Here is a 25662-nt window from a genome sequence, read left to right as displayed (position 1 = left end):
ACTGTCCTCCAGTCATGTGAGGGCAATTTAAGCAATGTACTTCAGTTGTTAGCACTGTACTTTCATATTTGAATGCCTTCAGAACTCTTACATGAACATTAACTAGTCCTGGTGACATATCTCTATTTAATTTACCAATTTGTTCCAAAGCCACCTCTACTGACACCTTAATTTGGGATGGAGCCTCAGATTTGTATCCCAAAAAGAATGGATCAGTCAAAGGGCTCTTCCTCACATCTTCAGAAGTGAAGGCTGAGGCTAAGAATTCACTTAGCTTCTCTGCAACGCTTCTCATAGAATCATGGAATGCTAGGACTGGAAGGGACCTCGAGAGGTCATCAAGTCCAGCCCCCTGCCCTCATGGCAGGACCAAGTACTGTCTAGACCATCCCTGATAGACATTTATCTAACCTGTTCTTAAATATCTCCAGAGATGGAGATTCCACAACCTCCCTAGGCAACTTATTCCACTGTTTGACCACCCTGACAGTTAGGAACTTTTTCCTCATGTTTAACCTAAACCTCCCTTGCTGTAGTTGAAGCCCACTGCTTCTTGTTCTATCCTCAGAGGCCAAAAAGAACAAGTTTTCTCCGTCCTCCTTATTACACCCTTTTAGATACTTGAAAATTGCTATCATGTCCCCCCTTAATCTTCTTTTTTCCAAACTAAACAAGCCCAATTCTTTCAGCCTTTCTTCATAGGTCATGTTCTCTAGATCTTTGACCATTCTTGCTGCTCTTTTTGGACCTTTCCCAATTTCTCCACATCTTTCTTGAAATGCGGTGCCCAGAACTGGACACAATACTCCAGCTGAGGCCTAACCAGTGCAGAGTAGAATGGAAGAATGACTTCTCATGTCTTGTTCACAACACACCTGTTAATGCATCCCAGAATCATGTTTGCTTTTTTTGCAACAGCATCACACTGTTGACTCATATTTAACTTGTGGTCCACTATAACTCCTAGATTCCTTTCTGCCACACTCCTTCCTAGACAGTCGCTTCCCATTCTGTATGTATATAACTGATTATTCCTTTCTAAGTGAAGCACTTTGCATTTGTCTTTATTAAACTTCATCCTGTTTACTTCAGACCATTTCTCCAATTTGTCTGTGATTCTTGAGTTTTTCCTTAGAATCTTGATTGCCCAGTGGGCCCACTGACTATTTGGTATGCTTCCTGCCTCTGATCCAACTTTAAAAACATGTTGTTGCTTTCTCTCTATCTTCAGATTGTTTCTGGACTACCTAATTATGTTTTTTTCACTTGACTTATATGTGATTTCCTGCTTCATGGACATGTCTAAGTTCAGACAGTGCATATAGGCAACCAAAATGTAGGGTGTGTGTCCAAAATGAATTTTTCAAGATTCCTTGATCACTAACTTTATTTGTATATTTCAAGTTCTCTGATGCTGGGGAAGTCTCTCCTTTCCTAAATTTCCTCATCTGCATATTGGTGATGATGGTAACTCCAAAGTAGTTCTGTAATGTTTGGTTCATTATTTATCAAGTTCTTTGTTTCTCTGTTGGAACTGTTGTGGTTTTTTTCCCCTGGTTTATTTTGTATTTTGTTAATATATTGGCACAGTAACGCGAGTGCATAACTTGGAAGCAGGCAATACTTTGAGGAGGCCTGGCAAATTTAATACTGAAGTTTTGCATGTGGTTTTTGTGAGTATATATTAACTTTCCCCTTCATACATTTCTGATCTGTTTGTATAACTACCAGGGAAATAAAAGTACAATTTCATTTTGAGAATAACAATTCTGCAAGGGAAACTGAATGCATAAGATGCTTCATGTCTCTACAGGCTGTGATTCATCATATGGCAGGTCTGTATAAAAACACTACATGAGTTCAGCTGCATAAAGGACTGGAGCATTTCTGGTGAAGATTGTCAATGCTCACAGGAGAGCACTCTTCCATCAGCATAATTATTCCACTTCAATGATAGGCAGAAGGTGTATCAGCGGTAGAGTGTCTCCCGTAGACAGAGGGCTGGTGTAGAGATCACTTAGGTTACCAAAACTCGTGTCACTTGGAGGTGTCTTTTTCACATGACGGAGTGACATAAATTAAGTGATATCATAGGTACATGCTAAATACAAAATCTACATGGCTGAGCAACAGATGCGTTTTGCTGCTTATTTGTATGTAAAAGTCATCCTTTTGGTGCAGGGAGTGGTTGTTTTCCTTTTTCTTTCATATAAATTATGGTTGCCTACTTGCACTGTCTAAACTTTACACGGCTGAAGGTCTGTCAGTCAGTCATTGTATTTTTGAAACATCTCTGATATTCTTCTAGAGAGAATCCAATTTGTCTGCTGTTCCTGCAGCCCTTGCCTGATTTTGTATTGAACTTTTGTTTGATCTTCAGTCCTCTGACAGCATATGTGCAGTGCACAGATCCCTTTAATGCTTTGGTTACACACAAAAATAATTGGTAAAGATATTGATTGGAGACCAGCACAGATGACATTCTAGCTCTGATCCGCTTTCTGTGCTACAGGTATACACTTGTTTGGGGATGTTCCTGGAGTGTGTGCTTTTTCCTGTGGTGACTGAGTAGAACAGGTCTGCAGATAACATCCTTCACAAATTCTGCTCTTTTATAACTCAGTCCTCTTTGTATTTCTACCTCGCTCTTGTTCCCACCCTACAAATCAAAACTGTTCAAAGGTAAGCCCTATGCCATTTCTGCTATTTGTTTAAAAAAATCCATTGCCTCAATTTTCAACAAAAAGTAAGACAAGGTTGAAAATTCCACTTAAAGGAAATAGGTTCTTTTCAAGAGAAAATGTTTTCTTTTGCATAGATCTACTCTTAACATTCCTAGACATTCAAGAAATACTTAGAATTCTACATAGAGCACAATAGCAGTCTCACTTTATAAAGGTATTGGCTATTACATTTGATGGTAAACTAAGATGTGTGTATTCCCTTCTTTCTCCTACTAGAGATTGCACTTCAGTACTACAGCAATAAAGTTGGCCTATGGAATCCTGGAGCCTCGAAACTCTGTATTTCACACACAAGCTGATTCCTATTGCTTTAATGCTGTGGTGGACAACCTGTTTCCTGGGGTCCACATATGGTCAATCAAGGTTCAATGTGTGTCCTGTGAGACATTTTGTGTACTGTTGCCAATACACAGGGTTGCCAGATACTGCCAGTTTCCGTCAGTGTAGGGTTTTTTTTCCTGCCAACATTACTAAAGTGACATGCACGTAAAGCAAAGGCATCTGAAGTGAAATGTATGCTGATTACACACAACCTTGACTGTGAGCCATGTGCTCCCTCTGCATCAAGTCAAAGTATTGCTACAAGTTCAACCAGCACACCACACAAATCTAGGTATGCACATGCAATAAGCACAACTAATCTATCCTGGGAGCCTGCCTTGCTTAAAACAATCTTGCAGCCAGGGCCACATATGTGGTCCACTCATTAGTTAAGGCTGCTCATCACTGTCTTCCAGGGACACAATGTTGTTCAATGGCATTTACTACTCCACAGTGCAGAATTTAAGACATAAGCTACAGAAGCCAATGAACTTTGAATCAGGCTCTAATCTCTGCAGCAAAAATTGGAATACAAAGAGTATACTGCATCCTCCATGGCAGTAAGAAGAGCAGTAGTGTAGGCAATCGCTTTCCAAATTTCTTCCTCCATTGAGTCAATAATGCACCAAGTCAATTTGTTGAATTGACTAAGCTTTGTCTGTGGGTGAAAGTAACTACAGTAAACTTTCATATCTGGCATTCTGTCATCTAGAACTCTCAAATAACTGGCATTTTAACCGCAAGTAAAATTTAGTTACATTGTCCATAAGTACAGTATACTGAAAGTAAATACAAATATAGACCATGTAAGTTTACAATGTATAATACTACTGTTGTTGGTAAAGAACTCTGCATACACTTGTTTGTTTGTTAATATCTAATATTGCTTTTCTATAGTGTTATTCATTGCTAGGTGTACCTCTCTATTATCCAGAATATTTGAATAGTCGGCAAGCTGCCAGTCCTAGGGCTGCCAGATATGAAAGAGTTTACTTGTAATATCTGGCACTAGTGTTCAACAGACACCTCTGAGGAATCTTTGGAACCAGAAGCAAAGCATTTGTTTGCTTTCCTTTATAATGCAGAGACTAATGTGTGGTAATTAATATAACAGACTTAACATTTCATTTATTAACAGAACATTTTCATTGGCTAATAAGCATTATAAAGGAACACATTAATCTCCTTCATATAAACCTCACAGATCAATTTAAACTTGTCAGCATTTTGAACTACCAACTTCTTCCAACATTATAAATTTACATTATACATTTCATGCGGTCTCTTACAGAGAAAATAAAATTACTCTGAGTACTAGTTATCATGATGTAGGTTAACACATCTGTGCTTCCAAGCTTATAGTACTCCAGGGTATGTTTGTCTCAACCTGTGCTTTATGGCTCACAACTTCTTATAATGGCTGTACCTCCAAGTTATGCTTTACTTTTTAAGAGAGTTGTTAGAGTGGGTGGTTATTGAATTTGATCAAAATTAGCCTTTTCCACACTGTTCCCCATAACCATTCAACAATCTGGAGTGTTAAATTCCTTGAAGATGGAATATTTTGCAAGAGTGATGGTAATCATTATATAAGGGAACATGAAAGGCTCAATTTCCATGCCCCAATTTTAGGGACTTACTCTGTGCATGTGTATTAAAGTCTAATGAATTCCAGGCAAATTTTGTTTTTTATTTTATCTTGGTGGAGGAGGCCAAAAATTCGAATGCTTTGCATAGGAGCCATCAATCAAAGAACTGGGGAAATTGATTTAGAGGCAGCAAGTCTTTCTGGAACCAGCCATACAAGGTTCTAACATGCAAACTCCCCCTGCTATATGGAGATCTCCCACTTACGCAGTGAGTATTTCAAGGTTATACCATGAAGTTACCTGGCCCATTTCCCTATACAATTACATTATTGCTGTGCTGTTCACTGCTCCAATCTCACTGGGATCTTTGAGCTTTGACTTCCCGTCTTGCTCCCATTTAAGAAAACAAAACCTTTGCACCCAGATGACTGGCTACTAAAAACTTTCCCCACCTTAAGTCCCTAAATATGTGGGAATGGAACAAGGTGTAGCTTGGCAGAGCAGATAAGATGGGGCTTTCATGGTCTTCTGCAGTATGGGACTTAGACATAGCTACTGTTGAAGTTGACCTTTAAATGGGAGATAGTACCCTTGCTTTATTAGAATCTTTCTTTTCCCCCCCTTTTCGTATAAAATAGAATTTGCTTGAAAATCCCATTTTCTGTTACTGCAGAATTGCTTCTAAATCATGTTTGGAGACCACAGAGGGTGAACAGTGCTTTCAGGGTGTGTTTGCGTGTGTGTGTATTTTATATATATGTGTGTGTTTTTATATTTATAAAATACACACACACGTATGTCTCAGTTCATTCATGCCCTTCTGCAATTTGATGTGAAAAAGCAATATCCAAAAGTATTAGATTTTAATACACAAGCTCCTAAAACTGAAGCATATCCATTAAGCCTTTGATGTTAGCCCTGCAAAGCCAATTCGGGCCACAAAAAGTATGAGTCTTAGTAGAACAGAAATTGCCTGGATGAGAAGCATGACGGAACGGACTGATCTGTTTGGCTTTCAGCTTGTTGCTTCAGTGACCATATAAAAGGTTTGTCATGAACTGGTCAAAACTGCACTGTTCGCTCAGAATAAACCTGGGGGCCAGTGAGACAGAAAGGGTATGTCTATACTACAGTGATCTGTCAGCAAAAGATAGTGTCTGAAGATATCTTCCACCAAAACTTCTGTTGTCAGATTGCGGCCCGACATGAAAGCGGATGCCTCTGTTGAGCCACTCTGTTGACAGAGAGTGGCCAGACTGCCCCACTGCTCTCTTGACAGAACAGCCCTCAGAAACCCATCTAACAGGGTTGAATGGCCAGAAAGCCCTTCCAGGAGCCCTGTCGAGATGCATCTCTAAAGGGCCCTCCCCCTAACCTTCTGCTGCCTGTCCTCTTCCCGTGCTGATGCTTATCTGACTCCACAAGGGACAGCACAGCTGCTGCACCAGGGCTCACATGCTTTCTGATAGATGCACCTCTCTTTCCAGATAACCATGGTGCCAGATCAGCCCCCAGGCTCTCACTGGTCCCACCCAGAGATGCTTCAGCTTCTGCTGAACGTCCTCAAGGCTGTCCTCCTCCTCTCCACAGAGGACAACCCAGACACCAGCTTTGCAGAGCACACCTTTTCTGCCATACGCGTCCACCCTTTCTGCTGCATGAGTACTCAGGCGAGTATAGAGGCAGCGCACCAGTTCTGACAGATGGGACCAGCTTGTCATGTGGCAGTGGGATACCAGCAGTGAGTCCAGAACATCTGCATGTGGAGGGACACCTTCCTGGAGCTCTGTGCCTGGCTCGCCCCCACCCTCTGGAGACAGACCTGCCATCCCTGTGGAGAAGCAGGTCACACTTGCCCATGGAAGCTCACCACCCTTCACAGTTACCACTCCATTGGGAACCAGTTTGGCATGGGGAAGTCCACCATCAGGCCCCCTTCATGCACGTAAGGTGCTCTTGGGCTTCAGGCCTGGCTTGGAGAGTGGGGTGCCCCACAAAAGGGGGAGCCTTGGAGAGCTGGGTCGGGAGTGCAATGGAGAAGTACAGGGGAATCCCCGTTCCTGGGGGCCCATGCCATCCCACTCTCACAAACTCCTGCTGCCTGGGGGAGGGGACTCACGGGGGGGGCATGGGGAGCTCAGGGTGAGGGGATGGGAGGGGGTAAGGGGGTTCATGGGCTCCCTCCTACCCTCAGTCCCCAACATATGTACTTTGTCCCCTCCCCTTGCAGGTCATGACAGCCATCAACACATTCCTGCTGTGGAAGGTTGTCCGTCTGGCAGACATGGACACAGTCGTGGCTGGATTTGCTGCTCTAGGGTCCTCCAACTGCTTCAGGGCTATCAACAGGACCCACATCCCCACCAGTGCTCTGGACCACAGAGCAGCCAAGTATATACACCCAAGGGATATTTCTCCATCGTGCTGCAGGCCCTGGTTGACCACCCTGGGCAGTTCTTCAAAGTGTATATCGGTTGGTCAGGCTGTGTGGGTGTTCTGCAACTCTGGCCCCTGCTGGAGGGTAGAGGTGGGCACCTATGTCCTCCAGCAGGAGGACGTAGCAGGGGGACATGAACCTGCTGCTGTGCAATGGGGAGAGGGGGATGCTCCCTGTCCCCTCATGTCCTGGCTTATGAAGCCCTACACCAGCCAGCTGGACCCAAGCCAGTAACTCTTTAATGCCTGACTAAGCCAGGTATAGATGCAGGCCAAATGCATTTTCAGTCATGTCAAAGCACACTTCAGGTGCTTCCTCCTCCACCTGGATGAAGGGGAGTACAATTTCCCCAGACTTGTGGCTGCATATTGTTCCCTTCACAACGTTGTGGAGGGGAAGGGGAAGGCCTTCATCCCAGGGTTGGGGGCGGATGCTGGCTGTGGCCATGAGCAGCTGAGTGCAGCTCCCATCCACCAAGTCCATCTGTATGGGCTGCAGATCTGCAAGGCCCTGAGGGAGAGCTTCTCCCATGGCCCCCAGTGACCCTCCCCAGGGTCACCCCAGTATGGGCCAACAGCCCCATCCCATTTCCACCATGATCCCTACTTTCACCCCCTTCACTGCTTTGTGACCCCTCCACAATAAAGAGGAAAGTGGGAGTGGTGAGCAAAGAACTTTTTTATTTGAACCAAGATAAATTATTTGAAAATAAACAGTGTAATAAAAAACTATTTACAGGGTTCAAATATACAGTGGGGGGGAAGGGATGGGGGCTATCAGTCCATGGAGGGGGGTGGGAAGCTATGACCCCACAGGGAAGCGGAATCTCAAGTGCCATCAGCCTTGGGATTCCCTCCTGCCATGGGTTCAGGGTCCCCATCGGGGCTGGGTTGGGGCCAAGAGCAGGGTGAGGCACTGAGGCGGTGGGGCTGTGATGGGATCAGGCTTGACAAGGGGAATGGGGGAGGCCTGGGGAGCACAGAGGGTGGGCATGGCCATCACCCACTACAGTAGGTCTAGCACTCCCTGCAGGGTGGCTGGCTGAGGCAGAAGGAGGGGGTCAGGGACGAGAAGGTGGGTGGAGTGGGGGCAGCAGCTATGAGCAGCAGGGTCCACGAGATGCTGGAGGCGGCAACAAAGCAGATCCTCAGGTGGTCCCAGGCCTGTGACCACCACTTCCCTACCCATGACCACCACTCCTGGTCGTTCTGTAGCCACTGCCTGAGGAGGTCAGTCAGCCTACAGAAGGTGGCAGTGTGGGCCCTCTGGAGGTCATTATCTGTCTGGGGATGTCCCCTCCCACCCTGGGCCTGCCCTCTCAGTGGAGGGAGTGAGTGCCAGCTCACCCAGGAGCTGCATTGAGGCTGGCTTGGCCTGGCGGGCAGATGGGACAGGCTCGGTCCTCACTTACTAAGGGTCCAGCTGTAAGGATGACGTGGGGAGACAATGAGTCATTCATGCAACAGTCGCCCCTGAGGCCCTGCCTCCCACTATGAGCACCAACCAACAAACCCAGGACCATGGGACGTGGATATCCCAGGAGCACAGGCAAGTGTGGCCTGTCCCTGTTCTACCATGCAGGGACCCCACAGTGCCTCGGGGACTGGTCTGACCATTGCCTCCCAACCCCCAATTGATGGGCTAGCAGCCAGTGGGGGTTGTCCAGGAACAGAGGGGTCACTACAAGTGTGGTAAGTGAGTCAGGCACAGCCTGGTCCTCCATGGGGACCCCACACGCCCCTGCAGCTTGCAGCACTGTCCACAGGAGTAGGTTCTGACCCCCGCTTGCAGGCATGCCCACATGCTGGGAGCTTCACTCCCCAGTGTGGCCGGGGTCTGGTGCCCATGGGCCTAGCCCACTTCCAGCTGTGGCAGGGGCTGGCATCCCACCCCCAGGTTTGGAGCTTGTCTGGGGTCCCATGAGGCTGGCAGCGGGTTGCCACTCACGCCCAGTGGCTGCCTGCTGGGTTGGGGTGGGACACATCGCCTTATGGTTCCATGTGCCAGGATCACAGTGCAAGGCCTGGTGACGCCGTCAGCACAGGCATGTGTGCAACCTCCCCTCACACCCTGGGCTGTGGGATGCATGGGGTTCTGACAGGATGGACCCTCAATCAGCTCTAGGGATGCCCTGAGGTGGCCTGGCTGGAGGGGGCTGAGTCCAGGGAGATGACCAGGGTGCTGTTGCTGGCCTCAGACCCCATGTCCACCTCTGGCTCCAGTGGGGGTTTGGATCCAGGTCTTCTGCTGGTTCTCCTCCTTCTCCTCTGACTGCAGGGGGGCAGAGGCATCTCCTCCATGGCGTCCACTAGGCAGGCAGTGGGGAGGTGTCATTGCCCCCCAGGAGCTCATGCAGCTTCTTGTAGTGCAGGCAGGTGGCTGGCACTGCCTGTGATCTGTGCCTGGTGTTGCAGGCCCAGGTGTACCCCTGGCACAGTCCTTTCACTTTTGCCTGTACCTGCTCCACGGTGTGGGTGGGGGTGGCCCCTTGCTACCAGGGGCTGGACCTAGGCAGGGGTGTTACACCTCTTTGCTGAGGGGATGAGAAGGGTCTCCGCCTAAGCCCACGTGTCCAGCAGGTCCTGGACCTCAGGCCTGGTCCAGGAGGTGGTCCAACATTTCGTGCCCTGAGGTGGATCCTGGAACCCTTCTGACTGGTCCCTCAAGGGCCCTGGGGGGTCTTGGGGTGCTTGGCTGTCTGCCATCTTTTCTAAGTCCATTGCAAGGAGTGGCTGAGAGGGTATGGGAACAAGCGGCCTGTGTCTCTGCTTCTTCCACGCTCTCAGCTTCCTGCCATGGGGTTTCTGGGGCTCCCTGCACCTTTAAGAATGTCTCGAGGCAGGGACCATCAAGCACTGAATGCAGTAGACATGGCATCCCCCTGGGGAAGCTGCCTGGCATCCTAGAGGCCTTTTTTGCCAACAGAAGCCCCCCCCCCGCCCCCTGGAACATCTGGATTGGCTTTCTGTTGGCAGTTTGTGTTGAGACAGGTGTTCTGCCTCCTGGGGGAACGGTAGAATGCTGTCATCAAAAGTGTTGCTTCCTGTTGATTTGCTGTTGACAGGATGCATTTGTAATGCGGATGCACTGCGGGTCAACAAAACTCTGTAGTGTAGATGTAGCCAAAGAGAATAGATCTGCTGAGAATGTATAAACTGGGCCTTAGGACAAACCCTCCCTTAAGTACTTGTAGGCTATGATATGTTGGGGCCATGGTAACAGCCCGGCTATACTCCACGTGCAATGGGTGCCTTTGCTGTAAGTGTAGTGACAGGTTACGGGGTCTGTGGAATGCTCTGCATACAGTGGCTGGGTTAGATGACAGACAAATTAGTTGGGGGACAAGGTGTGTCCTGCCATGTCCACAGCCTAAGTTTTAAAACTAAAAAAGTGCTTTTATAGTTTTCACCAATGGAACTTGACTGGCCGGAGAAGGCGCTGTGGGGGCATATTGTGCTATCCAGGGTTTCAGCAGGGTGCAGTATGACGTATGTTATGTTGTATGAAAATATGTTCTCCATTTCCTTGCCCTTGGCCTTGCAGCCACCACAAAAAGAGAGTAAAATAATTTAGCAGCAAAGCATCTCTACCTGCCTCCTCAGATATGCACCTAGAGTTGCACCCCCTAATATTCTTCTTCTTTATGACACACACACTTGGGACTAAAATACCTCCCCAGTACAAAGGCAGATTCAACAAAATTTGGACGGTAGGAAGGAATCTCTGCCAGGGCCTCAGAAATCCAGTAGAGTTGCTGCACAGTTGCTGCTTTAGCTTTGAATCTGTGCCTCTGTACCACATCTAATTCACTGACTCTTCCTAGCCCCAGTCATCAACTTAACAGCAGTGCAAACTTAAAAGCCGCCTGCACAAATGGCAGCTCCGTAATGCAAAGGGATGGCACCACCCCCATAAATCCTGCCCCCCTGTCGGCTACATTTTGCATAGCAAGAATAGTGGTTTTGCTGCATATTGGGTCATATGGACCTGTGGAAAGAGGCAGTAAACTTAGCTTTCTTGTAGCAAGTGACTGTCTACACCCTGGACACATACAACACACTGTCATCTGGCAATAAGCACAGTCTGGCATGATTTTAATTGGCTGGATGTCAACTTACCATGGGTGCAGCCAGGTTTCCTGAAGTCCCATAAAATGTGTTCCCAGACACTGGTCCTGGTTCTCAGTGTTCGGTGCTGTTATTTAGTTGTAATTTACCCCAAATGTCTTCAAAGAGCCCAGTAAGCAGTGGACATGTTGGTAATGCTGCTAGCCACTATTGACTTCCTGTGGTTCAGCAAACTCTCTAGCTCAGCACAAGTCAGGTCCCAAGGATGACAGACTAGAGAAGTTCAACTTGTGCTCTGCACACTAGTCATACTGAACACATATAAAAATTGGTAAGCTTGTATTTCCTGGTGAGTTACTCTGTTTTCCCTGCAGAAAAACAGCTTAGTGAATCTTTAATTTCTGAAAGTGGATCTGAAAAAGGGTAGTTGCATACTCCTTTGCTATTCCCTACATGCCCCTAAGATACTGGCAAAATTGAGACACACCAATTTAATTCAGCAGACAAAATAATATGCACATGAAGTGACAGTGTCCAAAATGTTGTTTATTGCAAGTTTTCATCAAATAGGCATGATTTTAATGACTGACAAGTTACAAAGACAGATGTTTTAAAGAAAAAAAAACTACGTAAGATACTAAAAGATTGTGGTCTGGTGTGGAAATGTGGTTTAATTTAGAAATCATATAGCTGTTATGGGAAGAGGCATATAAATCAACCATTTTAATGTTGACAAGATTTTTATCAGGCATTCTAATCCCTTGCAATATCCTTTCTATTATCCAATAAACATGAATAATAAAGTCAATTTTCAGGCTGTTACTATAAGAATAATGAAATAAGTTTTCCTCACTACTTTTCATCAGTGAGAAAGTTTTGCCCTATTTATTTGATACTGGTATGAATAAGAAAATATAAAGAAACCATCTGCTATGTCTATGAACTCATCTGTATAGCACATTGCTCACAGCATAGCCACAGTTCTTAGTCACTACAAAAATCCAATTCAGATTCCTTTCCTCTCTAGCTAAGTGAATCGAGAAGATGGAACAGTCTGCTGTCTATCTGACATGAATACAAATATGTAACAAATGGCTTTCATGAGAAATATCCGTACCACCTGATCAATTTACCTTTTTTCCTGCTGCTCTCCAATACAGTATGCATGCTAATTAGGACCTGAGTGTACAGAGTGCCTTTACCGAGCACCCCTTTTGTTTTAAATTATGCTTATAGAAAACTATAGGTATGCAGCGAGGTGTGGTTGTTTTCAGGTGGGGGATAAAAGAGCATAGGGAATGAAGTGAGAAGGCACTTACTTCTTATTGTTACTCAACAGTGGCCTATTTGGCAAGCTAGGGAATAAGGTTAACTGATTCCCATTTGGAAGGTGGTGTTAGAACTGAATTAGCAAAGAACTTCTTGGTTTTCTCATGAATCTGGTAAAAACATAAATGTGTATGTTTTGGGTCAAATATTTTGATAAATTGAACATTTTTTAAAAAAATTGCTAGAGGTTGAACAATATTTTGTGTGAAATGACTCAAAGTTTTGTTTCAATTTTGAACAATTTTAACATGTTTTCTTTTGTATGTTTTCTAATAAAATAGAGGGACATTTTAATATAGTTTCAAATAAATATCAATGTTCTGTTTCAACTTTTTCAAAATGAAAAATTCTGATTTTTTTAAGACTCTTTTGGCATGTTATGCATATGCATGAGGATGAGCTTTTCATTTTAGTTTTCACTTTGGTTTTGGCTGTTTTTAATTTGTTTTGTCTGAAATATATCAGTAGAACTGATATGAATTCATGAAATGTTTCAATATTGCCAAATCTCCATTCTTTCTAATCAAAATTTCTTCCAGCTGTAGTGGTTGGTCACCACATCTGCCCACAAGCCTAAGAAGACTGGAAATTACGTTAGAGAAAGGGAGCTTGAGGACTTCATTTCTCGCTGCAGAAAAGTCTCTAGTTAGGGGGAAGAGTTGAGACATTTCAAACAAATTAGCAGGCTCCCAAGGTTGTAGATGTTGTTTCAAAATAAAATTATCTGTGTTAAAATAGCTCTGTGATCTATCTTTCAGACATCAGTTGCCCGCTATCTTCACAAAGTGGAGTAGAATTACCCAGGAAAATATGATATTGGAATGAGAAAGAAAATACTTTTGTTGCAAAAAGGTTTTGCATCAGACCTTTCAATGAGTGACGTCATACAGCCTGACTCTAAAACACAGGTGGGCTACGTCTACATGTGCCCCAAACTTCGAAATGGCCACGCAAATGGCCATTTCAAAGTTTACTAATGAAGCGCTGAAATGCATATTCAGCGCTTCATTAGCATGTGGGCGGCAGCGGCTCTTCGAAATTGACGCGGCTTGCCACCACGCGTCTCGTCCCTACGGGGCTCCTTTTTGAAAGGACCCCACCTACTTCGAGCTCATGGGAATAAGGGGACTTCGAAGTAGGTGGGGTCCTTTCGAAAAGGAGCCCCGTCGGGACGAGATGCGCAGCGGCAAGCCGCGTCAATTTCGAAGCGCCGCTGCCGCCCGCATGCTAATGAAGCGCTGAATATGCATTTCACCGCTTCATTAGTAAACTTCGAAATGGCCATTTGCGTGGCCATTTCAAAGTTTGGGGCACGTGTAGACACGGCCGTGATGTGCCAGTTCCCTAGAATTAAAAGTAAGTTGGAAGGTAATGGCTTCTCTGAGAACAAGATGACCACTTTTAATTGACTGGGCAAAAGCCACCCACACAGCTGCATGTGGTGTCAGACAATTAGTGAACTTCATGCTGCTGGAAGAATCCTGTGTTTTCCACAGCGTAACTAGCTTATGGGCTTTTTGACAACCAGCTAAAACAAAGGAGGAGGAAAGATGGAATCAAAACATTAGCATGTGTCTTATTTTAATTGTGGGGGGAAGGGACATCTCCAAATGCAAAAACAATACAAAAAGCTTGTTTCATTTGAAATGGAAGATTGTGTCATTTCGGAAAAACTAAATGATTTCTTTGCTTCAGTCTTCATGGCTGAGGATGTTAGAGAGATTCCCAAATCTGAGCCGTCCTTTATGGGTGACAAATCTGAGAAACTGTCCCAGATTGAAGTGTCGTTAGAGGAGGTTTTGAAACTAATTGATAAGTTAAACAGTCACAAGTCTCCGGGACCAGATGGTATTCAGCCAAGGGTTCTGAAAGAACTCAAATGTGAAATTGCGGAACTATTAATGGTGGTTTGTAACCTATCCTTTAAATCAGCTTCAGTACCCAATGATTGGAAGACAGCTAATATAACACCAATATTTAAAAAGGGCTCTTAAGGAGACCCTAGCAATTATAGACCAGTAAGTCTGACGACAGTACCGGGCAAATTAGTAGAAACGATAGTAAAGAATAAAATTGTCAGACACATAGAGGAACATGATTTGTTGAGCAAAAGTCATCATGGTTTCTGTAAAGGGAAGTCGTGTCTTACTAATTATTAGATTTCTTCGAAGGGGTTAACAAGCATGCGGACAGGGTGGATCCAGTAGACATAGTATAATTAGATTTTCAGAAAGCCTTTGACACTGTCCCTCACCAAAGGTATGGTGCCTAGCCTTTTGTCGAAGGCGGGAGATGGATGGCAGGAGACAAATCGCTTGATCAAATTAGGTGGTCGTGGGATAGGAGGAAAGATCCTTTCATGGAGTGGGAACTGGTTAAAAGACAGGAAACAAAGAGTAGGAATAAATCGTAAATTTTCACAATGGAAGGGGGTAACTAGTGGCGTTCCCCAAGGGTCAGTCCTGGGACCAATCTTGTTCAACTTATTCATCAATGATCTAGAGAAGGGGGCAAGCAGTGAGGTGGCAAAGTTTGCAGATGACACCAAACTGTTCAGGATAGTCAAAACCAAAGCAGACTGTGAAGAACTTCGAAAAGATCTCAGCAAACTGAGTGATTAGGCAGCAAAATGGCAAATGAAATTTAATGTGGGTAAGCGTAAGGTAATGCACATTGGAAAAAATAACCCCGATTATACATAAAATATGATGGGGGCAAATTTAGCTACAACAGATCAGGAAAGGGATCTTGGAATTATAGTGGAAAGTTCTCTGAAAACATCCACGCAGTGTGCAGCGGCAGTCAGTAAAGTAAATAGGATGTTAGGAATCATTTAAAAAGGGATAGAAAATAAGATGAAGAATATCTTACTTCCCCTATATAAAACTATGGTACACCCACATCTTGAGTACTGTGTGCAGATGTGGTCTCCTCACCTCAAAAAAGATATATTGGCGTTAGAAAAGGTTCAGAAAAGGGCAACTAAAATGATTAAGGGTTTGGAACGGGTCCCATGTGAGGAGAGGCTAGAGAGACCGGGACTTTTCGGTCTAGAAAAGAGGAGACTTAGGGGCGATATGATAGAGGTATATAAAATCATGAATGGTGTGGAGAAAGTGAATACAGAAAAGTTACTTACTTGTTCACATAATATAGGAACAAGAGGACACCAAATGAAATTAATGGGTAGCAGGTTCAAAACTAATAAAAGAAAGTTTTTCTTCACACAGCACACAGTCAACCTGTGGAACTCCTTATCAGAGGACTCTGTGAAGGCCAGGACTCTAACAGAGTTTAGCAAAGAGCTCAATAAATATTTGGAGGTTAGGTCCATAGATGGGTATTAGCAAGGGGTAAGGTATGGTGCCTAACCTTTTGTCAAAGGCGGGAGATGGATGGCAGGAGACAAATCACTTGATCATTGTTCCTAACTGTCAGGGCAGTCAAACAGTGGAATAAATTGCCAAGGGAGGTTGTGGAATCTCCATCGCTGGCGATATTTAAGAACAGGTTAGATAGACGTCTGTCAGAGATGGTTTAGATAATACTTGGTCCTGCCATTGGGGCAGGGGGCTGGACTCGATGGCCTCTCGAGGTCCCTTCCAGTCCTAGTGTTCTATGATTCTACGGTTGTCTTTGGTTCACCTCCTCTGGGGCACCTGGCATTGGCTACTGTCGGCAGACAGGATACTGGGCTCGATGGACCTTTGGTCTGACCCAGTATGGCCGTTCTTATGTTCTTAGAAAAAGTTAAGAGAAGTTGCCAATAAGATTTGTAATTCTCCTTAGCACTGTACCAATGAAACATATTCTGCATTAGTAATCACATTTTACTGAGTGAACATTTTATAAAGGATTGTATACTTGGCATTTGACTATATGACAAGTAGATAAGGAAAATGTGGTCTTCTTTCCTGTAGTACGAACATAAAATGTACTGTACATTTCCTCCCTTAACCCTCACCAGGAAGATAATTATAACAGAAAAAAAGAAGCCTAATGAAAGTTTAATCATATGCCAAAAAAAAAAAAGTTATCATCCTGGACAAGTAGGGGAGTGAAATATTACAAAGTGGTATAGTAATTACCTTGAGTAATTAAATGTTCCTTGCCAGGCTTGTGGATGAAGGAGGGGCAGCAAGGAGAGCAGTGTACCCAAGGAGGGCAGTTGCCCCAAGGCCCAGCAATTTAAACAGACCTGGAGCTCCAGACGCCGCCACTGCTGTTACATTGGAAATAACTAATGGCTCAAATAGCTCCTCTGTCAGCTCCTTGGGTATTCTGCAATGCACTTCAGCAGGCCCTGGTGTCTTGAAGACATCTAACTTTTCTAAGTAATTTTAACTTGTTCTTTTCCTATTTTGACTTCTGAACCTACCTCATTGGAGGCCTAGCATAGTGAATGCTGGAGACCATCCCCAACAATATTCTTGGTGAGAACCAAAACAGAGAAGTCTTTTAAGCACCTCTGCCATGTCCACATTATCTGTTGTTGTATACACATGAAACACATGGAGCCACTTCTGAGGTCAAGGAATGCAAATCATTTGTCAGCCTTGTACATGCCAGCTTTGCATCAATGCTTTTATGAAAAATGCCGTGAATCCTTCACATCCACGTATAGCAGACAGGAAGCTGACACTTTTAAAGGTTTTATGATGTACTCATCTTTTGAAAAATTGTATCAATTTCAATTCAAACTGAATACATTGTATTGTATTCTTATGTTCCTCTATTGGTGTAAGTTTACTCTCCATGATGAACTATTTGCAAACTCATAGGGAATTACTCTAAATATATTCAAAATATCTTCTTCTGAACTGTTGGGAGTGAGAGCACATAAAAGTTTGTGAGTTAGTAGAGCTGTGAAAACTAAATGTCAGAGCATGAATGAGATCACAACCTCATGAGCTTGTTCTGAATGTATTTTTATTATAGGAAGTAAAACTTAGCCCAAGGCCAGACTTCATTAGAAAGAAGGATGGGACTTCCCCTGACCTTTATAAAAATAGTTGTTCTTTTCTTTTCCCCCAAATCACTGAGAAATAAGAGCAGTTCTTGATAACAGTCTGGGATTATGGTCTGATAACCTTATTCATTCAGAATAGTCTCTTTCACCTTGAAATCAGTGAGTGTATTCCTGGAGTAAAGAACTACTAAGTGAAGGTAAAACTATTGCAGTCTGCCCCTATGTGATCAAAAATGAGTTTGGCTTACATACCAAGGTTCCGAAAATCAAATCCTATGCATTTTTCCCTGTCCTAAAGGGAAAAGGGAACCTCAAATCTTTACAATGTCTGACTTCAGAAATGCAGAATTATTGAAAAGCCAGCATTTACCATCAGTGGGAATCTAAGGCCTGGCCTACCCTAGGACATTAGGTCAAATTTAACTGATTTAGGTTGATTTTTGAAAGCAACAATCAGTCCATGTTATAGGCTCCATTCCACTGATTTCAAGGGCTCCTTTAGTGAGTAGGGGTGACCACTCACTGAGCAAGAGGGGGAAGAAGTCCTCCCTGAACCCTAATGGGCAGAACCTAATGCCGCCTTCTCACTAGACTTGAAGGCAGGCTGCAGGACTGGCAGTATAAAAGCCCCAGCCAGAAGCCCAGTTGGGGCCTAGCCATGGGAGGAGTCAGATATTGGTCCTGAGCTCCCAGGCTGGAAGCTGACACAGCTCTGCAAGAAGTTGAAGACTTCCCTGGCTCAGGGCCCACAGCTAGACCTCACCAAGAAGGAGCTACCAGCCACTCTACCCATACCCAGAGGAATGTGACCAGCTACCCAGTAAAGTATAATCTGAGTGGGAGTTTGGAAGTGGCCCAGGAATAACCAGGTCAGCATGTTGCTGTGTGGATATCCACTCATCCCAGTGGCAGACCATCTCCCGCTAGTAGGGTGCTGGGCTAGGGTTGCAGTGAAGTGGGTGGATTCCCCTCTTCTCCTCCTGCAGCCCTTAACCTGTGGGTGGCAGCCTCTCACTCTTGCCATTCTAGATGTATTCTTGCCTTTGCTGGCCCTCCATCTTATGAGGATGCTAACTTGAATTGTTTTTTGCCCTGTCCTGAACCAGGGCCTGGGCCTAGTGACTCTAGCTAGAACAGTTGTTTGTTGCCCTGCCTTGAACCGGGACATGGACCTAGTGAGGCCCGGGCACAGCCCCAGTCTTTCAGACTAAGCCTTGCTGGCTGACAGCCTTGAGCACTGTCCCAAGCCTTAGGACTAAGCTTTGGAGGCAGACAGATACTGAGGTCAGTTTTTGCGCTCCTTTTCATGAGAAATAGCACCAAAAGTGACTTGCATGATTGCCTTTAGGGTAGTGAGCACTGGAAAATTTGATGTTCTTGGCCTCTTGGGGGTGTCCCATAGTGCCCCATTGTGACCACTTTGGCCAGGCCTTTCAGCTCTGCTTCTCTCCAAGTGTGCAGGAAACAGCCTGGGAAAGTTAGAATTTCATTTCTTGTTTGGGCAGCTTGGCAGCACATCTGACAATGAATTCCCAGGGTTACAGACGAGCTCCAGCATGAAGCATGCAGGAGATCACAATCTCATTGCAATGGGAAGGAGGGGATGAAGCTGTGCTGGCAGAACTAGGAAGCAGCAAAAGAAATGCAAACATATATGCCAAGACCTCAAAGGGCATGGTGGAAGGATGCACCAGGGAAGCCCAGCAATGCTGCATTAACATAAAAGTACTCAGGCAGGAAAAGACACAGCTCAAAGACAGAGGAAGCAAATGGACATTCTGGGGCATTGCTGCAAACAGACCTCTTCTGTGAGGAGCTGTGTGGGATTCAGGGGGGAACCAAACCACTGTCCCCAAACAATCCTTGGGTGGTTCCTAAGAGATTCCCGAGGCAGCCTCTGGCAACAGTAAGGAAGATATGGAAAAAGAGGAGGGTGACAATGGTCAGCCAGGGAATGGAACAACAGATCTCACCAACAGCCATGAACTTTTTTAAAATTTAGATCTCTTCTCCTCCTCCCAGGACATTTTGCAGCCACACCCTAATGGTGGGGAGGGCACCCCTGGTGAATTTTCATTTTTAATCATGTTTCAGTGGATTAAGGCAGTTGAGTTTGATTTGTCATGGCACAGCCCAGAGCCCCTAGAACAACTTATTGATGTGTCTTTGGGGATGGAGTGCTGATCCTTTCTGCACATTTCCATAAATCTCTCAGACAGGTAGTATTTAATTCTTCTCACGAGATTGTTGGGGAGACCTGCCTTATTCCAGCCTCCATGATAGGACACCTTTATTCGCCACACCACGAGTAAGTAATCTGGAGCTGTTTCATCAAAGAGGAGTGCAACAGACTGACCAGCATTCTGCCCACATTCAGTCAGTATCCCTTCCTTATCAATGTTTGTTATTCTAAGAAGGTTAATGTCACTCTTTGCAACCTAGAGGAAACAGGGGAAGGAGCATTAAGGTATTATGATAGCACAAGCTGCTCTGCCATGTGTGGATGCCCCCCCCGCACTTCCCCATGCTCCTAAAGGAAGGGAAACTTTCACTGTTTGACCCAGTAGAGAGGAATATACAGTGACCATGAAAGCCACACACACAGGCACAGGGAGGAAAGAACAAGCCACGCTGCTATGCCTGCCCCTGACCCCTGTGCTGTTGGGGAAAGGGAAACTTTCACCTTCCAAAGCCAAATCAAGGGCAGTTTTGTATTCTGCTGCCAGGGATGCTTCTCAGAGAAGGAAGCTGACATTCCCCCACCTGTGATGGCAAAACACCTCTTGCCCTTACTTACCACCTCACCAAAGCCCCTGCCATGAACTCCTTTGCTGTCCCCTGAATAAAAATAAAGCTCGCCAAAAGAGTCTTTATTGCTTGTGTTGTTGAGGGGGGTGGGATTTACAGGATTTGCAGGCCAGCACACCTCATACAGGGAGCACCTCCTCAAAAGAACAGCACACATGACCGTCATGTTGCTGTCTGGTCATTCATAATGCTGCTTTGCAAAGCCTCCCTCATTAGCAGAGTGCCTTGATGTGCTCTCCTTACTGCTCTGGTGGCTGGCTGTTCATTATAAGTGGCCAGGTGATCTGAAATTTTACCCTTCTCTCTCACAGAAATTATGGAGCACACAGCAGGCTGCAACCATGAAAGAAAATGTTGCTTTTTCTGAGATCGACCCAAGTCAGGAGGCTCATGAACCTGACTTTTAAATGTCCAAATGCACATTCCACTACCTTTGTACGCTTGCTCAGCCTGTAGTTGAACTATTTCTTACTGAGGTCCAGGCAACCTGTGTATGGTTTTGTGAGCCAAGGAAGAAGTAAGCTGGATTTGCCAGGATCACTACTGACATCTCCAATGGCGATTTTGTGGTCTGGGAAGAAAGTTCCCTTCTGCACGTTTCTGAATAGGCCCAAGTTCCTAAAGATGTGCGCATCATGCACCTTTTCTGATGTTCCCATGTTGATGTTGGTTAAACAGTTCTTGTGATCCACCAATGCCTGCAACACCATTTAAAAGTACCCCTTGCAGTTTATGTAGCAAGGTGGTCTGGTGCCAAGATAGGGATGTGCATTCCGTCTATCACTTGCCATAGTTAGGGAACCCGATCACGTCAAACCATCCACTATGTCCTGCTTGTTTCCCAGCATCATTGTCTTTCATAGCAGAAGGGTATTGATTGCTTTGGCTAACTGGATAACAGCAACCTACTCTGTAGATTTGCCCACTTTGAATTGATTGCCCACTGACCAGTAGCTGTCAGACATTTCAAGCTTCCACTGAGCTATAGCCACTCACTTCTGACCCGTCACAGCAGGTCTCATTTTGGTGTCATAGCATTTCAGGGTGGAGGTAATTTCCAAGGTTCCGTGAAAGTGGCCTTATGCATGTGGAGGTTTTGTAGCCACTGCTGATTGTCCCATATCTGCAGAGCAATGTGGTCCCACCAATGTGAGCTTGTTTCATACCGCCATACAGGGAGATATATGTGGCCTTTACTTAACACTTGAAACCCATCTGAAGTCTCTGGATTGGACAAATATAACTGAAGGCAAAAGCCAGCTCACTAAATGTAAAGAGTTACTTTACCTCCCGTTCTAATGTGTTTGTCAAACTGTTCTTTCTTTATAAGAGGGGAATGTTTACTTTTTTGGGCTTCATATTGTTAACTTTTGATCAGATGCACAGGCATTTAGAATTGGCAGACATCCATTGACTTCAGTTGTACTAGGCTATTTTACAGCAGAAGAGAAGCTTTCCCATCTGTTACCCCCCCACACACCTTTTTTTTAAACATGGGTGCAGTGTTAGGATCCCATCGTGGGGTTTTCAAGTTGTTATAGCAATAACGGTGAGAGCAGACCCTGCAGTAAATTCTGTGTCGTCTGCTCTAGGGAGAACTATATTTCATTTGTGTGAAACATCTATTCTCTTATCAAAGAGAACATTAAATGGTGACTTAAAACACAGTCTGTAAGTACACACAAGATGAACAAAAAATTGATAATGAGTTCTTCAGTCTAGAAGACAAAGATATATTATGGGTGGGGAACCTCCAGTACGGTAGTCATATGTGGTTCATGAAGGTTAGCCACTGGTGGTGTTTACCTGAGAATTCACGGGCACAGCTTCTCTCAGTTCCCATAAGCTGCTGTTTGCCTTTCTTGGCCAATGTGAGCTGTGGGGAGAAGTAGCCCCATCCAAAAAATTCCTATAGTTCCCATTAGCCAGGAACAGTGAACCACAGCTTCTGGGAGCTGCAGCCATCCCGGTGAACTCTCAGGTAAGCAAACTATCTGGAAGCCCGCTAGTGACTAACCCTAACAAACCTCATGTGACCAGCATGCTGCAAGTTCCCAACCCCAGTATAAGAAGATTCAGCACCCAGAAGTTGAAGCTAGGCAAATTCAGACTGTAAAAAAGGCACTCATTTTTAACATTGACGGTAATTAACCACTGAACAATTTACCAGTGGTTGTAGGAAATTTTCTGTCACTGGAAACTTTTACATCGAAATTAGATGCTCTATTTCCAACTATCAGAGGGGTAGCCGTGTTAGTCTGGATCTGCAAAAGCAACGAGGGGTCCTGTGGCACCTTACAGACTAACAGAAATGTGTGAGCATAAGCTTTCATGGGCAAAGACCCACTTCATTAGATGCAGGTCCTGGGTCTTTGCCCATGAAAGCTTATGCTCACACATTTCTTTTAGTCTATAAGGTGCCACAGGACCCTTCGTTGCTATTTCCAACTGGAATTAATTCAGGAAAGTCCTATGGACTGTGTCATGCAGGAGGTCAGACAGCATGATCATGGTGGTCCCATCTCATTTTATAATCGCTGGCAACCTGCAGAATGTAGCAAACTGTACTGAAAGATGACAAATGCGCATGGTAATTGTATTTCATATTCACTTGGGAGAAATCCAGATTATATCAATCTACCAAGAAAGCTCAGGCAACTAATCAGTTTAAAAAAAAAAACAAAAAACAAAAAACTTCTGGTCTTCTGAAATCATGTTTCATTTGCTTGGCCTCCAAAATGCTTGTGTTGGGTAAAACAACAAGGCTGAGCCTGGATTGTAAAGGGATAGGGCCATGGGATAAAACAGGCACTCTGGGAAAACAAAACAAAACAAAACAGTAGTTTATTACTGAGATTGGGTCCTTTAACAGCAAGGGCATGGCAATAAGAAACACTTTTCACACAGCATGTCCTCATGAGATTGTCCACAGGGAAAGGAAAGAGGTTCCCATTGTGCCAACGGTAATACAATCTGTCAGCGATTCAAACAGCCCTCCCCAGAAGCTTGCTGAGTTGCATTTCTTGCAAAGTCTTTGCAGTAGCTGGAAAAAAGGAGCAAAGACAAATTAATTGTATAAAAAAATCTTTTCTGGGAAACATGCACACAGAATTTGATACACCATGCCTTGTATTAGTTCTAATCTTTTTGCCCAGAAGAGAAGCCTGCAATTTGCAGCCAAGAATTTGCAAATGTGAATGCTAAAGGCAAGCTATCAGAATAATCAGCTCAGAACTAGCTTCTGCTGCTGATGGAATTGCTGCTTTGAGAGTTATTGAAAATATGATCCTATATTTATATTCTTTCCCACAGATGCCCATTCTGTTATGTCGAGGCCAGCTCATCCAAGAAGCAGAAATCATCTGGACTCATAACCTCAATATTTCCTGCCACATTTAAGATTGATTATTGGATCTTCAAGGCTAACACTTGTCTAAAGGTAAACATTTTAAATATGTCCCATCTACTTATGGGTTACATATGCTTTACAGCCTCCTTCCTCATTTGTCATCACTACACTGCTGGATACATTTTGTACGGTAGTGTCCCTGCTATTTTCTTGGTAAATTCTCAAGAGGAGGACTTCTGTTACTTGTTTGGTACAGCTTACACATTGCTAAAGAATAGAATCGTGCAATAATAGAAATGGAAGAGACCTCAATAGATTATCTAATGCTGTCCCCTACACTCAAGGCAAGTAATTACTAGACCATTGCTGAGAAATGTTTGTCTAAGCCAGTGATGGGCAACCTAGGCTATTGAGAGCGCTGCATGAGTAGCCCTCATATGTCTCAGCAGACTGCAAGATTATCATAACCAAAATGGTTTCCTGGGATAGGGAAATTTTGCTAACTGTGCCTGTGTGCCTAGAATTTGCATGGTGTGCCATTTGCACGCAAATTGGATCCAAAGGGAGCCCATGGGTCTCACAATCAATGTGTGCAATCAGCACGTGCTTCACTTCATGTGCCCTTGCTTTATATATATGTCATTTTAGTAATACCGGTATAAAGGAAACCTTCATGGATGGAAACAAGCCGAGTATGGCAACTATGTACACAGTTTATGGTAAACAAAATGTTTCATGGGCCCCGCATAGAATCCCAGTGGGCCACATGCAACCTGTGGGCAGCAGGTTCTAACCTGTTCTTGAAAATCTCCAATGATGGAGATTCCACAACCTCTCTAGGCAATTTGTTCCTGTGATTAATTACCATAGCAAGAAGTTTTTCCTGAAGTCCCACCAGTGAAGCTCATTGCTCCTCATCCTATCCTCAGAGGTTAACGAGAACAATTTTTAATGTGCACAGAGAATGTACACCTTGTGGGCAATAATCCCCAAGGGTTCTTTCCTGATGACACTTAATTCTGGGCATAGGACTCAGTTCTGTGAGTAGTCCTGTGAATTTTAGTGAAACTACTGATGCCAGTTTTACACCCAGTTGTACAACAGGCTCACTTAAACATTACATTTAGGCTGGGTCTACACGTGCCCCTTCCTTTCGAAAGGGGCATGTTAATGATCAGGTTCAAAAGATGCTAATGAGGTGCTGCAATGAATATGCAGCACCTCATTAGCATAATGGTGGCTGTGGCGATTTGAAAGTGCGGCTTTTCGAATCGCATGGAATCACGCGCCACCCGTGGAGATGGGACCTTCCGAAAGGACCCCCCCCCCACCGTTTGCGAAAGCCCTTCTTCCTATCTGTGATCAGAAGAAGGGCTTTCAAAAACTGGGGGGTCCTTTCAGAAGGTCTCATCTCCACGGGCGGCGTGCGATTCAAAAAGCTGCACTTTCGAATCGCTGTGGCTGCCATTATGCTAATGAGGCTCTGCATATTCATTGCAGAGCCTCATTAGCATCTTTCGAACCTGCTCATTAACATGCTCCTTTTGAAAGGAACGGGCATGTGTAGACCCATCCTTATTCTTCTGCTGAGCAACTTCTGATCTTTTTGGGGTGTCTGCACCTCCTTCTCCCCCTCCTTATTCTGGAATTGATCAGCAAGTGGTAGTTGTGTGCCCTTTGCTTCCACCAAAGATCCCTTAAAGCTCTGGAGCTGCACCTGATGCAATTCAGCGTAGCTTCCCAGATATATTAACTCAATTAGACAAGGATTACAATAGCAACCAGTTTCCAGGAAGCAAACATATTTGTTCATCACTACTTCCCCCTGGAATAAATATGCATGAATATATTTTTACTCTCAAGAACTCTGCAGAGTTCTGATCAGCCATGAGTTTAAAAAAAAAACCCCAAACCTGTACCCTACAAAAACTGACTAAACATAAAATTTTCTCTGCCTGTAGAGCAAATCATTCTGTGAGGACTGGCGGCTGCTGTCTTTGGCAACTTCTACACTAGCCAAAAACTTTGAAATGGCCGTGCAAATGGCCA

The 25662-nt window shown here is 44.6% G+C and overlaps 1 long non-coding RNA gene across 2 annotated transcripts in view; it reads left to right on the top strand.

Moving 5' to 3' along the window:
• LOC142008684 (uncharacterized) overlaps positions 1–7360 on the top strand; it is a 95174-nt gene extending 87814 nt beyond the window's left edge. The window contains exons 1-3 of one of the 2 annotated variants that reach the window (XR_012644206.1): positions 4786–4922; positions 6142–6324; positions 6885–7360. This is a non-coding gene — a long non-coding RNA (uncharacterized LOC142008684). Of the gene's footprint in view, positions 1–4785; positions 4923–6141; positions 6325–6884 lie in introns of those variants that run through there. The other variant, XR_012644207.1, reaches the window with a different exon arrangement.
• The last annotated feature ends 18302 nt before the right edge of the window (positions 7361–25662 follow it).

This window comes from Carettochelys insculpta, chromosome 2 (genome assembly GCF_033958435.1).
Source record: "Carettochelys insculpta isolate YL-2023 chromosome 2, ASM3395843v1, whole genome shotgun sequence".
NCBI classification, from domain to species: Eukaryota; Metazoa; Chordata; order Testudines; family Carettochelyidae; genus Carettochelys; species Carettochelys insculpta.
This window is presented reverse-complemented; position numbering and strand designations above follow the sequence as displayed.